A 7,500-nucleotide genomic window follows, 5' to 3' on the forward strand; every position below is an offset into this window, starting at 1 on the left:
GGAGGTGGTGTGGTGGGGGAGGTGGTGTGGTGGAGGAGGTGGTGTGGCGGGGGAGGTGGTGTGGTGGGTTTGAGGTGGTGTGGTGGGGGAGGTGGTGTGGTGGGTTTGAGGTGGTGTGGCGGGGGAGGTGGTGTGGCGGGGGAGGCGCTTGGTGAAGGGTGGTGAGGTGGGGGAGGTGGTGTGGTGGGCTTCTTGCTCTCTGATCTCTCTTGCTGTTTGAACCTGCAGAGTGGGAGCTGCGCTCGGCTTGCATCATTTATTTAAGCTGTAAGAAAACCACTGCTAGCATTGATTTAGCACAAATTGGGCCTGATTTTTTGTCAGTGAGTGCTATTGAAAGAAATTCTACATGAGGCTAGTGTGTGTGTGTGTGTGTGTGGGGGGGGGGGGTGTAGCCTATTTGTTCACGGTTATTCATTAGACGTAGTCTGCAGATATTACTAGAGTAGTCAGCATTCTTTTCTTGGCACCGAACAAATGGAGGAGATTAAAGCGATTTTTCTTTTCCTTTTACATTGGCCGCCTTTGTAATTTTGTGTTTAGATGTGTGTGTGTGTGTGTGCGTGTGTGTGTGCGTGTGTGCGCGCGCGCGCATTGTGAGATGTGGTGTATCTTCTTTCTCATAATTACGGAGTCAGACAGAGATTGTGGTCTGTGTATGCTTGTGCATGTGTGCACATGTGTGGGTGTTGGGTGAGTAGTAATCTGATAAACACAGCAGAAGTTGTTTTGTCCATCCTAATGTGGTGTGAAAATACCAGAGCCACAAAACCACATACACACACACACACACACACACACACACAAATATGTGCATGTGCGCGGACACATACTTTCAATCCCTCAAATCCAGTCATTGTAGTGAAATGTGGACAGAGATGCAGGACGCATCCTCATGTGGATTATGCTGAGTGAGGAGGGGTCAGGCTGCTATCCCCAGCATATTGATCTGGCCAATGCTGTGTGCCAGTGTGTGTTTTGATTAGCCATTAGCTAAAATAGGATTTGACCTCGTGTGAAAAACAGGCAAGCAGACACACACACACACACACACACACACACACACACACACACACACACACACAGACAGACAGGCACACATACAGACAAACTTACTCATTTGTTACTGGGTTTATCTGTGAGTATGGCCCCTCTGGTGTGACATGGCCCTTGATAAGCAGAAAGGCAAAGAGGCCATGCTTAAAAAAATAAAAAATAAATATATATATACTGTATATATTTATGTTTGACTGGGGAGCTCTTTTGCCCAGACTTGAGTGGACACATTGTCTCAGTCTGTGTGCTTGTCAGCGATGAAGAACTACAGAGAAGCTGGCCAAAAGATGAGCAGGGCAGTAGACTGTGTGTGAGCGTGGAGAAAGGACACTACAGAGTAGATGGACACATGGACACAGCAGGGCAAGAGAGACTGTGTGTGAGCGTAGAGAAAGGACGCTACAGAGTAGATGGACAGCAGACCACAGGACTCAGTGCAGACGGAACTTAGTCTGTTTCCCATGCGAAACTAATTAGGTTTATCTGGAATCCAGTTTTTGATGTGGCATGGATTTGTTCAGTGTGATCCCAATATACAGTAATTACCCAGCCCATCCACACCCCCCCACCACAAATGATCATGTCTGTATGATATGGAATAGGGGGTGAGGACGAGGTTCACGGAGTCACCTGATGTAGTGAGTGGAGTCAGTGTGCTGTGAGGAGGGCAGGAGGAGAGCATCCAGTGGGATTGGCAGGGGTTGAGACAGAGAGAGTCTAATGGAATGTTATCTGTTGTGGGATGGAGATACAGTATGAATGTGTTTGAGTCGTGTGATCTGTTGTGGGATGGAGATACAGTATGAATGTGTTTGAGTGGTGTGATCTGTTGTGGGATGGAGATACAGTATGAATGTGTTTGAGTCGGCTCCACTGCGGGAACTCACAGGTTAGGGAGAAGAGCAGGAGTGGGGGGGGCTTAGGGGAGCTGGAGGGTATTGAAGAGGGAAATTTAAGGAGAGCAGGAAATGCCAGACCTGGGAATGTGAGATGTTATAACACACACACACACACACACACACACACTCAGGGAGTGATAGAAAAGATAGAAAAGAGATAGTGTAGACGACGAAATGTAATGTATAAGTTTGGGAGAGTTGACTGGACTGTTCTTAGTCCACTCTAGATACGAAGGCACTTAATGGGGCTGAGCTTAGAACTATAATAGTGTCTGGGAAGCAAAACTTAGCAGCAGTCTCTCTCTTTCTCTTTTCCTCTCTCTCGCTCTCTCTCTCGCTCTCTCTCTCTCCCCCCCCCCCCCCCCACACACACACACACACCACACACACCATTCACTCCATTGGAAATGGGCACAGAGGGAAGATGACACTCGTCTGCTGTGAGATCAATCATGGAGAGTGCTGTGAATCACCAGAGCCGTCCTCCCTCCCTCTCTCCATCCCCCTCTCTCCATCCTCCTCTCCTCTCTCCTCCCTCTCTCATTCATTCCTCACTAAAAGCCCCGTCACACTTGTCATCATGCATTAATATAGCTGTTTTGTAAGTCACAGACCTGCAGAGAAAATGCAGTTGGGTTGTAGACTCTTGAGTGTAGAGTTATGTGTGTGTGTGTGTGTGCTTGCGTATAAGTTTGCATATCAGCATTTTGTATGTGGATGCTGTTGGATATGAGTATTGAAGTGTTTGTGTGCATGAGGGTGTGTGTTTGCTTGTGTAGTGTGTTTGAATACATGTTTACATGTCTAGTGTGTGCCATGCGTGTGCATTTTAGCTTTTGTGTGTCTCATTATATATCTGTTTGTTTCTGAATGTGTGTGTGTGTGTGTGTGTGTGTGTGTGTGTTTGTGTGTGTGCGTGCCATGGTGTTTATCTGTGGTAATCTGTTGTGAAGTCTCATTAATATCCATTATGTGCGGTTGAACAGGACACTGGCCTGCAATGTGAAAGCTCTCGTTTCTACATGTGCTACAATACTGGACTCTGTGTGTGTGTGTTAGTTAGATAGAGAGGGAGAGATAAAGAGAAAGATTGTGTGTGTATGTGTTAGAGAAAGAGGGAGGGAGAGAGAGAGATAGAGAGTGTGTGTGTGAGAGAGAGGGGGGGAGATAGAGAGAAAGATTGTGTGTGTGTGTGTGTGTGTGTGAGAGAGAGAGAGTGTGTGGAGAGTGTGTGTGTGTGTGTGTGTGTGTGTGTGCGTGTGTGTGATGACTTATTTGAAATCCCTCTCCTCTGACAGTCTCAGATCCATGAAGTCTCTCAAGGTCGTGATAAGTCCCTGTGTACCCCACTTGCAATTCAGCGAGTGTGTGTGAGCATCTCTCTCTTGCACCCCTCCCCCCCTGGCCTCTCTCTCTCTCTCTCTCCCTCTCTCTCTCTCCCTCTATCCCTCTCTCTCTGAGACGCAGTCCTTCTCTGCACTCTCCCTGCTCTCCCAGCGACTCCATCTAATAGCCTGTTCTGGAGTGTGCCTGCCTGCCACTGTAAAGTGTCAGATTCAGACAAATGGCTCGATACTTCCTCTACACTTAGCGGCCAATTAATGAGCTGTGGCAAGTGTGTGATTAAATGAAGAAAGCAGGTAGCATGCAAATTCCATGTTTAACTGAGATTAAAATAACAAGCGGTGGTGCTTCCGTGTGCGTTTGTTTCTGGTCTGTCCAGTCCACCTGCTCCTCTGTTGCCCAGTCCAAATCAGCTGACGTGATGCCATGGTCCTCCTCTCTGCTCACTGGCCAGCTCGCTGGGCTGCACCTGTCCTCCTGTAACCCCTCCAGGCCTGTCCAGCTGACTGCACTCTCATCTGCTCTCCTCTCTCCTCTTCTCTCCTCTGCTCTCTGTTCTCCTCTGCTCTCCTCTCTCCTCTTCTCTCCTCTGCTCTCTGTTCTCCTCTGCTCTCCTCTCTCCTCTTCTCTTCTCTGCTCTCTGTTCCGCTGCACCCCCCGCTGTGGATCCGATGCAGGGCAGGTTCTCCTGTGGATCCGATGCAGGGCAGGTTCCGCTGTGGATCCGATGCAGGGCAGGTTCCCCTGTGGATCCGATGCAGGGCAGGTTCCCCTGTGGTCTTTCTGACTGTTAACAGCAGCAGTTTACACACACCTACCTGCACACTTGATGTATCACCATCCTGGGTGGAGCACTCCTTCCCGTGTTGAGTCTGGATGTTCACGACGCCCCCCTCACGTTTGTATATAGCTGTACTCTGAGCACCAGTGCCTGGGTATGGGACGTTGCCCAGGATGAGGATGCAGGCTGGCAGCAAGGCAGACACATCCAGTCTCCTGCACTATACTGCATTGCCCTTGCTTTGCTCTTGGAAGCAAGAGTTCTGTCCAGATCGCTCGCTACGCTAAACGCGAGGAGTGATTAATGAACTCATTTGTAATGATCATTAAGACATTCCTCTTTTTTTTATTTCAACTTGGTAATTTGTCAGAGATCCCCCCCCCCTTTCTTCCTCCAGCTAAATGGTGCTACCCCTCCCAAGCCCTCCTGAATGAGTCACTCACAGCAGCCTATCTACCCTGCTCTTCCCCCCATTCCAAACGGCTTGCTGCTCCTGGATGAATGTTTCTCTGGGAGTTTAGTGGTATTTGCCTCCTCCACTGCCTCCCTCTGAACTCAGTCCTAGCGAAGCCCGGTGGTTTAACTTTGTCAGAAACCTCTTCAAAAGCGCACCCGCTCAGGAACTCTGCGGGGGAGTTAAGGCGAATGCGAGCAGACATTCTTATATCCTGCAGAGAGGAACAAAAACAGTGGTTGTGAAGAACGGAAATGCTTCAATAAGACTCTAAAAAAAGTACAGTTGAGGTTCAGAAGGCCATACAGAAGACTCTTGTTGAGTCGTCCCTGACTCTACAATGTGGTGATTCTCTTCTATTCCTGTGCATGTCTCCTGATGATCATGCTGATGCATTCCTACGATTCCTGCCATAGCGTCACGCTCTCACCACTGCTGGCTCTGTCCATATCAATCCATTCCTCCAGGGCACTGGAGAGGCAGGAAAGGGCGTTTGGCCGTTACTGCAGGTCTCGAGTTTGAGACCTGACATCATGGATCTGGTTACTGGAGGAGGCACGCACACAGGGACGCACTCAGCAGATTGGGCTCATGTGTGGGTATCTGGCTGCTGTGCCATATTCTCTAATTGATAGTAACAGCAACCCGGCAGGTTTGAGGAGCAACGTTTAGAACTCTGTATCTCTCTGAAGTGTTTTGCTAAAGGTACTCCATACAAGAGTTCATAACTTAGGTACCTGGTGACACTTATTGTTGTTGAGAGCAGATCTTTAATTCAGTGTTTTAGTTGACTTTGTGATCATGGGATAATTGGTTGATCATGGAATGAATGACTCATTGACTGTTCTGTTTCTGTGGGTGAACAGACGCCTGCGGTGTGCATCAGAACAAGCCCATTAAGCATGTGGCCTGACCTGACGGGTCACCGGGGTCGACCACACTTCAGTGGTCAGGGTCTGACAGTGACTTAATTAGGACTAATAAGCAGAAAAAGATAAGATATTCATTTAGCCCTTAGCTCAGATCTGCTCATTATGTATGAAACAATGCCTGTTGGGGTGTCATTGAAAGTAAATGGTGCAGCAGTATAAATAGAAAATACCAGCAGTAATCTCACATTCTCTGCACTCTTTCAACTGTCGCTTTCTGTGTCCCCTCTCTCTCCTGTTTTCTTTCTGTGTTTTTTCTGAGGGGTTGATGCCTTTGAGGATTGGTGGGAGAGGTGAGATTGTCTGTGTGGATGAAAAACAGTGAGGCTGAAAAACAGTGAGGCTGTCATCACTGTTGGGAATCAAAGGCCTTTAGTATTGCAGCCGCACAGCCCAGCCCAGCCCAGCCCATCCCAGCGTCGTCCTGCTGCCTCAGTGCTGCTGGGATGCAGCACAGCTGTCAGATGCTTCCCGGGGGAAACACACTCCGGCCTGCGCAGACTTCCTGTCCAGCTGCCTGTACAGCTCACACCCCAGCCCTCAGCCCCCAGTGCTAACATCTACCCTCAGCCCCTACTGCTAACATATACCCTCAGCCCCCACTGCTAACATATACCCTCAGCCCCCACTGCTAACATCTACCCTCAGCCCTCACTGCTAACCTCAGCCCCACTGCTAACATCTACCCTCAGCCCCACTGCTAACATATACCCTCATCCCCCACTGCTAGCATATATGCTAGACCTGGTGCTAAGCCTATAGTGCTTAATACCAAGCATCCTGACATACTGGCTTCAGTGTGATAGAGTGTGATCTGATCTTGCTGTGCACCAAGCGCTGGTTGGTAATTTGTAATTTATTTATTTATTTAAACGGGGACAGTGCACAAAAAAAAACAACAACATTAAATGATGCATTGTGCCAGTAGTCCACCCTTAGTCCCTGGGCAGGTAGGTGGAACAATAAACCACCGACTAAGACAGTCTGACAGGGTGGGATGAGGTCTACATGTTGGGATTGGCATTAAACTGGCCAAGAGTGGAATCATGAGTGGAGGAGAAATGGTTAGGGAGGGAAGAGTGGAGCGAATGGGTGTGTGAGTGACAAGGAGAACATTGATTGCAACAGGGCTACTCAGTGCAGCGCGTTGTCTCTAGTTCATTGTCTCAGTGTGTTTGTATAGTGTATGTGTGTGAGAGAGAGAGGGGGGAGAGAGAGAGAATTATATATTGCACAAGTCTTTTTATGAGCCTGTGTGTGTGTGTGCGTGTGTGTACGAAGAATATATTGCACAGGGTATGTGTGAACCTGTGTGTGTGTGTTTATACAAGGACCTCTTATTCCAATCACTTTTGAATTCCCTTCTCAATTTCTCTTCATTGTCTGTCATCTTCCCCCTCTACTCTCTAGAGAAACCCCACTGTGAGCTTCCTACCACGGACCAACAGGGATTGATCATACTCTTCTGCTTTCTTTCTTTCTTTTTTTCTTTCTTTCTTCCATATATTTACTCTCTCTATCTCTCTCTCTCTCTCTCTCTCTCTCCCTCTGTGTGTATGTGTGAGAGAAACAGACACATTCCTAGGGACTGAGCTTTTCCTGTCTGAGGCCTCTCCAGCTCTGTGTCCTTATAAAGAGCCTCTGGCTATTACCTCTCCTCACAAAAGCTGTGTGTGTATGTGTGTGTGTATGTGTGTGCATGTGTGTGGGTGTGTGTGTGTTTGTGTGTGCGCGTGTGTGTGTGTGTGTGTGCGCGTGTGTGTGCGCGTGCATCTGTGTGTCTTTGTGTGTGAGCGTAAGCTGTGTGTGTTAGCATGTCTTTTCCCTGTGAATCGAGTGCCGCCCACCCCACAAAATCACTCCAAAGATTCAATGCATACAGGTTTACTGGCTCCTCAAATGACGTCAGCGTTGGGAGAACTGGCTCCCCTGCTGCTTCTTTACATCCTGATTGGTTGGTTTGCCGTTAATAGGCTGCTGTCTAAATTGACCATCTTCTCTTTCTTTTTCCCTCTCTCTCTCTCTCTTTCTGTGTCT

General features: G+C 48.4%; 1 protein-coding gene across 1 annotated transcript in view; it reads left to right on the forward strand.

Moving 5' to 3' along the window:
* Positions 1-7,500, forward strand: part of tmtc1 (transmembrane O-mannosyltransferase targeting cadherins 1) — an 81,368-nt gene that overhangs the window by 32,081 nt on the left and 41,787 nt on the right.

Source organism: Alosa sapidissima, chromosome 22, assembly GCF_018492685.1.
Source record: "Alosa sapidissima isolate fAloSap1 chromosome 22, fAloSap1.pri, whole genome shotgun sequence".
In the NCBI taxonomy this organism is placed as follows: domain Eukaryota; kingdom Metazoa; phylum Chordata; class Actinopteri; order Clupeiformes; family Clupeidae; genus Alosa; species Alosa sapidissima.